The sequence below is a fragment of the Bidens hawaiensis genome, unplaced genomic scaffold, assembly GCF_021521415.1.
Source record: "Bidens hawaiensis isolate Kalapana, Puna unplaced genomic scaffold, B.hawaiensis_p1.1 tig00014461_1, whole genome shotgun sequence".
Taxonomy (NCBI): domain Eukaryota; kingdom Viridiplantae; phylum Streptophyta; class Magnoliopsida; order Asterales; family Asteraceae; genus Bidens; species Bidens hawaiensis.
Window position 1 is genome coordinate 2,864 of NW_027492256.1, and position 10,215 is coordinate 13,078.

Genomic DNA, 10,215 nt, shown 5'->3' on the forward strand with positions numbered 1-10,215 from the left:
ACAGGTGCTGGCATGGGAGCTGGAGAGACTTCAAGGACGGTACGTTTTGCTCCGGCCGCACTGTCTGGTATGTCTATCGTTCCTACTTCTGTACAGGTTACAGGTATAAGCGCTGCGGATGTTCCCGTGGTGGCTACATCATCTGCTGGCATTCCATCCATCACTGCTATCCAGACGTCAACTCCGGAGATCGTGTCTCTACCACCTCCAATGCTTACTCAGTCGGTGGTAGCTGCACGATTTGTAGAGTCAACGGTCATCACTACTGCAGGGTTATCAGGTATGGTACCACCTGCGGTTACGCCTGCTTCTGATGTCTCGCCTACGCCTATGTCAGACTCAGAGAGAATAACTTCACTAGAGCGGATCGTGGCAGAGCAATCGAAGACTATTCAAAGCCTAGTGGAAGCAAATCAACTACAGTCATCCCTCCTGGTTGAGCATGGGAAAATTATAGATGCCTTGAAGGAGTTCTTGGCATCTCAGGGGGAGATGAGCTGTAAGGGCGACGAACTCAGGACGAAAAGAAGAAATGACCGAGACGATGATCCCAATGCATCGAAAGATGCAGGTGGTGAGCTGCCAAGAACTTCTCAAACTCTTGGTACTTCCACAGCCGAGGGGGAGTCTACCGACGCGGCTGGTGGTGATGATGTGGTGTTGGTTGAGGATGACGTGATTGATGCGCTGAAGGAACTTGACGATGATATGTTCAGCGATGATGTGTTGTTTGATGAAGATGTGCTGCCGAGTGATGTGATTGAGAAGATCGGTGAGCAGATTGAGATTGAGAGTGAGATTGAGGAAGGAGAGATAGTAGTAGAAGACGTTGAACACGAGATCCCTGATGTTGAGAAAGCCGACATGGGTACTGATATGGATGAGACTGAGTGGGAGGAGCAGCCTAGGTGGAAGGAAGGCTGTGCTCATTGGTTTATTAAGACCAAGAAGCCTGCTGTTCCAGCCATGTTCAAGAAGAGTTATAACATCAAAGGCTATGCTGAGTCGAAGAAGGGAATTATCTGTTGGATATATGATGAACAGATAAAGTTGTTTGTGGTGAAGCGTTATGATGGTATTCAATACTTCAAAAGAACTCTGAGATCTCTCAATACGTTGCCGGAATGTGAGGTGAAGGATTTGGCCAGGTTGGGCTGATAAATAGAAGTGACGACAACATGGCAAGAGTGATTGGGAAGATCGTGTGAAAAGAAAGCATAAAAGAGAAGAAGTTTGAATTATTAAAGCCACAGAAGGGAAAGCTCGTGGAGGATACAGAAAGGGGAATGAGAGCAGATGGCAAGCCATGGATGGTGATGAAGTACAAACCGATCCGATGCATCAAGGAGGTTCCAATGAAGACTATGCCTCAAGATGTGTTGAAGAATCTAAAATGGTGGTACGTTGATTGTCAGACTGCTGAAGCCGTGATGGAAGACGAAGATGAACAAGAAGTGCTGAGGGTGTATGATCCGATGCATCTTGTTAACTTATCGAAAGCTGATCTGCAAGTGTTGAATGAAAAGAAGATATTCTATATTCCTGCTTGGAAGGATGAAGCAAGGAAATATCAGCGAGTAGTCACGGTGTGTGTTAGAGAAGGAGTGCACGCGTGAAGATACAGGATTACGAGACAAGAGCTGAAAGAACAAGATATGAAGCTACTGCCAAGGGGGAGTCTGTTGATGCATAAATGTCAGTAGTTCATATGTCTAATGTCTGTAATCGAGTCTGTAATATTGTTTATGTATTTGTTTGTTTAAAGCAAAGTTGTTGACAAGTTCGCTTAGGCGAACTTGTTAACCAAGCGAAGTTGTTGACAAGTTCGCCTAGGCGAACTTGTTGAACGAGCGAAGTTATGGACAACTTCGCCCGAGGCGAAGTTGTCGTGTATTTATATAGATTACGGATTACGGTTTTAGTGTTGGTCAGTTAGTAAGAGTTACGTGTAATTCAGTGAGTCAAGTGACGTGAGGTCGAGAGTCTGTAAGGATCACGGTTTGAGTTATTAATATAACGTGTGTTCGTTCGTATCGTGTTCGTGTGTTCGTGTGTGTGTGTTCTACGTCCGTAACGATCTACACAGGGATTCCGCACCTGTGTATATCGGGATATCTCGTGTGATCCGTCCAGGGAACCTACATAATCAAACATCATAACAACTAAACAAACATTTCAAAGCCATTATTCTAGAAATCAAAGCATAACATAGTGTATCAATTAAACCTTACATCCAAGAAGATCACCAATGGAATTTGCCACTCATGGTGTGGTGAATCATCATCATATCAATTGTATTGTTTGTATGAATCAAAAGCATCAAACCAATGATTGAAAACACCAAAATATTGTTTTCTTCTTCACAAAATCGCCCTAGGGTCGTCCCAATTGAAAGATATGTCAAAAGACAGCCAAAAATGGCCTAAAAGTGGCCCAAACTCGGCAGTTACGAGTCGGACCATGGACCACGGTCCAGTTGGTACGATGCATTATGTTGGTTTTGGTGCCAGTTTGACCGTGGGCCACGGTCAACACCGTGGACCATGGTGGAGCTCTTCCTCAATTTCTTGTTTTCTTCATATCTTTCTCGTTTCAACTCCGTTTTCTTCGTCGTTTTCGCCCACGTCTTGTAATTTCATCCTCTACCTCCTTCTACCTGTAAACATATGAGTGACCGTAGTCAACTAATTTCATGAAAATTAAGTTGGTTAAGCTAACGCATTTATATCTTTTAACTTGCTTAACGGCTTCCCTACAAGTCACTCATCACATTCCCACACTTAACCGTTGCTTGCCCCCAAGCAACACTTCAAACAGCAACTGTTTTTAAACTACAACCACCATACATACCAACAATTCCGGTTTAGTTAAGGTTCCAAGTCATACCCTCTTCCCTCGTTACTATAGGTTTGTACTAGTATACTTGATACTATATTTAAACCATAGAATTCTAATCAAACCTAACATGATTTTGGTTTTTATCCACACATAACACACCTCCACACATTAACTCTCTTCTCGGTGATCATTCACATGTATTCAATCATAACCAATTCTCCTCGCATACACTTGTACTACCATCAAATCTCCACCTATATATGCTTTGACACAAATACAAATCAAGAGGACTTAAAAAGGGTTATAACGGGGCTAGGTGTAAGGGTATGGAACGAGAATATTGAAAGTAGCTCACGCGATCTGATCCAGCTTATTACATCAAAACTAAATAAACAATAAAATAAAGAACTATATACATTACTAACTTGCATCTCAACACTTGATGCACACTACCTTGGACATTGAATCCAAACTTTTTTCTTTATTTTTCTCTCTTTTTTTAACATTTTTTTCATTTTTTTAACATTTTAAACTTGCATATAAACATAATACCTACTATTCTCTATTGATTAGTACCAACACAAATACAAATAAAAATACAAATACAAAGAAATACCTACTAAGCCGGATCGTCTCACAAAATAACATCGGGGTTGATCGAATAACAAGAATAGGTCTAATAAAGTTTTCTAAGGGAACCAACCTCTCGCCCCTCTCATTGCCCACGCTCAAATGTGTAATGTATGAGGCCCAACCCCCAAAACCCACACTCGCGCTCATCTAGACAAGGCTTAAACCTAATTGCCTCTATCACTTTTGCACTTATGCCAAGCTAAGGTCTCAAAATGCATTGATCGCACAAGTTCTAACTGAGAATAACCAATCCATCACCATTTTCACTTTTCCAATACACAAGTGAATATGGACATGCTATGCAGGTATTATAACGAAAGTATGCTAACATTGACTAGAATACTACACAACCTCGTTTTTAAAACAACTAAGCAAACTTGAATTTAAGGGAATTGTGACCATGAAAAGGGACCAAAACTTTACCCCGCCATCTTACCACTTTTCAATTTTCTTTCTATTTATTTATTTATATATTTTTTAAAATTTTGAAAACGAAAAATTCCCCCATACCCACACTTGGGATACATTGTCCCCAATGTATGGTTTTCAGAAAATAAAAAAAAGACATTACTAATTAAAACTCAAATTCCATTCATGAAAAACCCGTGTTGTCCCCAACATAGTGTCGAAGAGAAATCCACAAGAATTTCTCTACACTTGGTTTTTGCTAAGATGGTAACTTAAAATACCATTAATAACAAACAAACTAGAAATTATAATGCAAAATAAAAATAAAAATATACAAAATGTACAATTACCACTTTTTTGAAACTTTTATGACATTCAAGGTGGGTGACTAGCCCACTTCCGTGCAGCCTTCTCGTTATAAGCACGCTTTTGTTCAAGCAACTGTTGTCAGTCTTCATGCAAACCAGGGTCGGGCACGAACATCCTCATCCTTCACCCTGGATCATTTAGGTTTGGTGGATGTCTCGTTTTTGTCTTTCTTGGACGGCCACCTTTTTCTGCCACCTTCTCACTCTGTTGATGCTCAACTTCTTTCTTCTCAACAAACCTGTCAATCATAAAACACTCCATTTTTGTGTGATTCTTGCTCAAGGATACACACTTGTTAACCAAATCCGCCTTCAGGCTTTCCTTGTCAATAATAGGGTCAGTAGTATTTTCAAATAATAATAACCGTTTATCACGATTCCCACTTAATTCCCAGTGTCCCTTTAGCACAATCAATTACTGCAAGTGAAGTGGTGAGGAAGGGTCTATCCAATATGACTATGGGTTGCTATTAGTTACATTTTTAGCATAATTAAGTTCTAAAAAGTCAACTGGGTGACATAAATCCTCCACATGTACCATCACATTATATATCATGCCTCAGGGAAGTATATGGGTTTGATCCGCTAAAACCACGGTGGTGTTTACTTTTTGGCAGACCAAACTCATACTGATCATATAAACTACCGGGCATGATACTAACACAAGCTTCAAGATCCAGCAATGCCCAATCAGTTTTAAATTCACCAATTTGGATTGATAAAAGGGACACTCCTGGGTCTTGAAGTTTACTCGGGATAATATTATTATTAACCCTCTCATCCTTTATTTTGGTTAATTTGTCATTTAAACATTTATCACAAGAACAATTTTCACAAAAAGATATTTCATTCGGTTGTAATTCAGAGTTATTTTGAAAAATTGTTTCATAATTACCCACATTTTCAATCTCATCACTAATATCTTCCACCACCCCCTCAACAAGCTGTGGTGTTGGATCAACTTGAACACTAGAAATTCCAAAATTAGGTAAAAGACTTACCAACAATGTTCCCCTTCTTTAAGCTCGAGCTTTTTTTCTTCAATTTCTCAACATCGGTTGCAAGTTGACCCATTTGAGTGGTCAACGATTGAATAGCTTTGTCACAGACTTCATCCTTTTGCATGCACACTTCATCAAGTTTATTTCTCCTTTGCATGTCTTGTTGCATCATCCTAAGCATATCCATGACTTCATTCCCACTTGAAGAACTTTGACCACTTCCGGTTTGTTAAAATTTACTTTGAAAGCCTTGATTGTTGTATTGTTGGTGTGTAACATAACTTCCTTGATTCCCTTGGAAATTCGGATTGGATTGAGTAGCCGGATTCTCATAACGAAAATTTGGATGATTTTTCAATCCGGGGTGGTAAGTGTTTAACTTCATGTTATAGTTTCTACCACCTCCCCCTTGACCTTGAATCACATTCACTTCATCCACAGATCCACTTGTTCTTGTCCCACCATACACACATCCGCTGCATGACCCAATTCGTTACAATTAGTTTAAACATCAATTACTTGATTCGTGGTTTGTACTCCTCCATTTTCCATGGCTTGTACTTGCGGTCTTCCAAATACCGGCCTTTCTCTTCTTGCAGTTTGAGCCTTTTTGATGTGACCAACACTTGCTCCAAAAGGCCCAATCATCTTGTTCATAGTTAGTGCCAAATGTACCATTTGTAATCGACATCAAATCCCGCTCATCTTCCGTATTCAACCTCTCATGAAAAGCATTCAACAATTCCCAAAGAGCAATACCATGGTGAGGACAATTCTTGATCATCATATTAAACCGCTCAAATGCTTCATGAAACATCTCACATGATTTTTGTTGAAAAGTTCTCAAACTTCATCTTGCATCATTAGAGAAGTTTGTTGAAATTTTTGTTGAAAAGTTCTCAAACCAATGGTACTCTTGGTTGGCCCATTTGCCTATACACGGGCCTTGGTGGTGCATATTGTTGAAATTGTGGTTGGGGCGTTAGTTGTTGAGGAACTTGTTGCAATGGATGTGGTTGTTGCAGTTGTTCTTGATTAACATGTGGCCCACCCCATTGTTTCAAAGTTTGTTGCGGTTGTTGTTCGGGTACATAACCGAATTGACTTTGAACCCTCAATTGATTCCTATCAACCCCACTTGAATATCCCTCTTCATACTCTTCATACACTTCACTATTATAACCTAACGTGGCCCTCCAAATAGATGTGGGCCCGACCTAGAACCCGGTGAAGTATGAGTTATAGGTGGGTCTTGAGGTAATGTATATGGTTGTTGATTGAAGAGTGGATGTTGTTGAGATTGGAAAGGTGATTGTTGTGGTGAGTTTAATGATTGTCCTTGAATAGGCATACAATTGCTTAAGGGTGGAATGTTAGCTGGTGATTGAAAGCTAAACACATTTGAGGTGGGTTCACTCGTGAGGCTTGTAGTGGTAACAACTTTAGGCTCATTGGATGGAGGGTTTTCTAGATTGATAGGTGGTGGCATAGGTGGTAAAGATTGACCCGAAGCAATGATTGTTGTGTCAGTTGCTCGACTTTGTCTGCTAGGAGATCCAATAATCTTATTCTCCCGTTGAAGAATTCGATTCTGACGGAAAGTTCGTTCAATTTCGGGATCAAAAGCTAACGGAGATGAAGACCGAAAGCTTCGCGTATGCATATACCTGTAAGTACCTGCACACTAACACAACCCACGTAAAACTGACAATAACAAATAAACAAAAACTATAAAAGTTAACAAACGTTGCGCACTACTTCCCGGCAACGGCTCCGAAATTTAACGTGAGGTCGAAGACTCGCTCAAAAATAAACCAATTACAACTAAATAGATAGCAGTAAGTGGGTGTTGAACACAGAGAGTTTGTGGAATGTGTGTTTACCAGTAGCTTTATCAAAAAATAAATTAAACTAAAACTGCATAAAAAGTAAATTCAGATTTTATTGTTTGGTTTTGAGATTAACTAAAATGAAATAGAACACTTGCAAACAAATATTAAGGTTTGTAAAGTGATTAAGAGAAAGCGATCATTTTAGATTTCAGGTTTAAATCAACACTAATATTCATGCTTACTAGAAAGAACCACATGAAAAGAGTTCATGTTTAATTACTTGATTGTGATAAAAGGGAACTAAGTACTTGGATTAATATAATGCAAGTTTGTTACCCGGTAATCAATTGGCTAATATTTAACCCTAATTCTTCCCATGGTATCTCAATTGCCAATGGCACCAAGAACGTACGGTTTAGATTATGATTAAACACAAGCAACAATTTACAAACAATTAATCAAACACCATAACAACTGAACGAACATTGCAAAGTCATTATTCTAGAAATCAAAGCATAACATAGTGTATCAATTAAACCTTACATCCAAGATGATCACCAATGGAATTAGCTACTCATGGTGTGGTGAATCATCATCACATCAATTATATTGTTTGTATGAATCAAAAGCATCAAACTAATGAGTGAAACACCAAAATATTGTTTTCTTCTTCATAAAATCACCCTAGGGTCGTCCCAATTGAAAGATATGTCAAAAGGCAACAAAAAAGGGCCTAAAAAGTGGCCCAAACTCGGTAGTTACGAGTCATACCGTGGACCACGGTCTAGTTACGGTGCCTGGAATGCCACGGTACGGTGCATTCTGTTGGTTTTGGTGCCAGTTTGACCGTGGCCCACGGTCAACACCGTGGACCACGGTGGAGCTCTTCCTCAATTTATCTTTCTTGTTTCAACTCCATTTTCTTCGCCGTTTTCACCCACGTTCTTGTAGTTTCATCCTCTACCTCCTCATACCTGCAAATATGAGTAACCGTAGTCAACTAATTCCATGAAATTAAGTTGGCTAAGCTAATGCATTTATATCTTTTAAGTCGCTTAACGGCTTCCCTACAAGTCATTCGTCAACTCTCTCTTATCTTATCCTCTCAATCACCTTCCATATATAACAAATAATCAAACACTAACAAGATCTAAGATCCTTTGTGTTGTTAGTGATTTCCACTAGCTAACAACACGAATCAGATCGTCTAGAATCAACTGAATGTATCTTGAATACATCATCCAAGGAATGTTGGTCAAGGCGTTTGCTTGTATACATAGGAAGAAATGTCTTGAATAATTGAACTTGGTCTGGTTTGTAGGACATGCCATAATCCGAACCCAATCAGTCCTCAGCTTGGCAAGCAGTTATAGTAATGTGAAATAGAAACTTCCAATAGGATGGCAAATGTTTCTTCTCACAAGTAGTCCATTTTACGTCTTACCCAAAAGCATCCATGAACTGTTACAAGTCTTTCTTCTTCAATCTGTCAAAGAAGTGATCAGATGCATCTTAGATATTTAGTGCCCGCCTCACGTCTTCTTCGGTGATTTTACGTTTCTTGCTTGCTACTTTGGTGGTAATGACATTGCCATCCTTTATGGCCCTGGAATTTGTTCAAAACTCCTGAATCCATCATGTATAGATCTCTGGATTGGCACATATTGCATGCATGAGTGGAGACTCTCTCAGCCCTCTGATCATAGAAATAAATACTCGATGCCTTTTATTCCTTGGAAGATCGAGATGACAATACATACTATGTTGCTGCAAAACCGTCAATGTTAGGAAAACAAAACTAGAAATTAATTATAAAGTAAACTTTACAAACTGAAAATTTTCACAAAGGGTAAAGGAATCGAATCGAAATTAAAAAAATCGAGTCGTATATAACTTTTGAAAAACATAAAGGTTTGAAAATTCCAAGTCAAAATGAATAGAATCGAATAATAAATGAATCAATCAAATAGGAATGAATTGAGTCGAGTAAGAACAAATCCAATTGAATCAGAATTAATCGAATCAAATTAGAACAAATCCAATCGAATTTTGAGAATTTGATTCGATTCGATTCAAAATAAAACTCGATTCGATTTATTTTGAATGTTGATTCGATTTAAACATAAACTCGATTTGATTTAAATTGAAACTCGATTCGATTTAAATCTACTTGATTCGATTTAAATCGGAAACTCGATTCAATTTAAATAGAAACTCGATTCGATTTAAACAGAAACACGATTCTATTTAAATACGCTTTTTATTCAAAGCCCAAACTCGTCCAGAACCCAATTCCACACTAAACTGAAGTCGCCTAGACCTGATTCACCAATGGAACAAGTTTCATATCCAAACATAAACTTAATAGAGTTGAATTGTTCCATCCAAAGTCCAAAAATTCAAAAGAAAAGTTAAAAGTATACTCATCTTGTACAAAAAACAAAATTAAATCGGTTCATAGGTAAGTTAAGATGTCGATAACAATTAACACACATCGATTTGTCCAACCACATAACAGTTTATAGATCCACTATGGATCGAAACCAAGATAAAGAGAAAGAGAAACATAAACAAAAATCATCAACACGAATAATTATGTTATACCAATGGTGAAGGATCCATTGAAGATGTTTATCAAGTTGTGAAAACAAGAGATGAAAGCAGATTGTTTGTGAAATTGTTTTGAGAAAGGTGGTGGTAGAGGCAGTTAGATAGAGAGAGTAGGTTGAGAGGATTTTTGAAAAAGTGAATGAATGAATGAATGAAAGAGATTATGGGTTGGCCCTATGCATAGGGTCAGCCTATCTCTTGATATGGTCAAACCTCATGAGTTTTAAAAAAATTTACACTCTCAACCCCCAAACTTTGAAAATAATTACTGATTTTGTTGGGACTTATATTCTAGACTGACACATCGAATTATTATTATGGGTGAAAAATATAATAATATTTTTGGTCTCAACCAAGGGTGGATGACTTGAAGACCAAGTCATGCTAGACTAGTTAAATAGATGTATTTGTTCATTTGTCTAGTATGAGTGTATTGTGTATTAGGTGAGATCTAGGGTTTTATCCCTAGGAAAGAGCCACCGCCTCCGGGATGAGCTCTTCTGGAGGTGGCTGATCTTTATTGTA

The 10,215-nt window shown here is 38.6% G+C and overlaps 1 non-coding gene across 1 annotated transcript; it reads left to right on the forward strand.

The window, feature by feature from the left end:
- Nucleotides 1-6,003: 6,003 nt before the first annotated feature.
- LOC143546735 (small nucleolar RNA R71) lies at nucleotides 6,004-6,105 on the forward strand. The gene has a single exon (XR_013137640.1). It is a non-coding gene; the product is annotated as a small nucleolar RNA R71 (small nucleolar RNA).
- The last annotated feature ends 4,110 nt before the right edge of the window (nucleotides 6,106-10,215 follow it).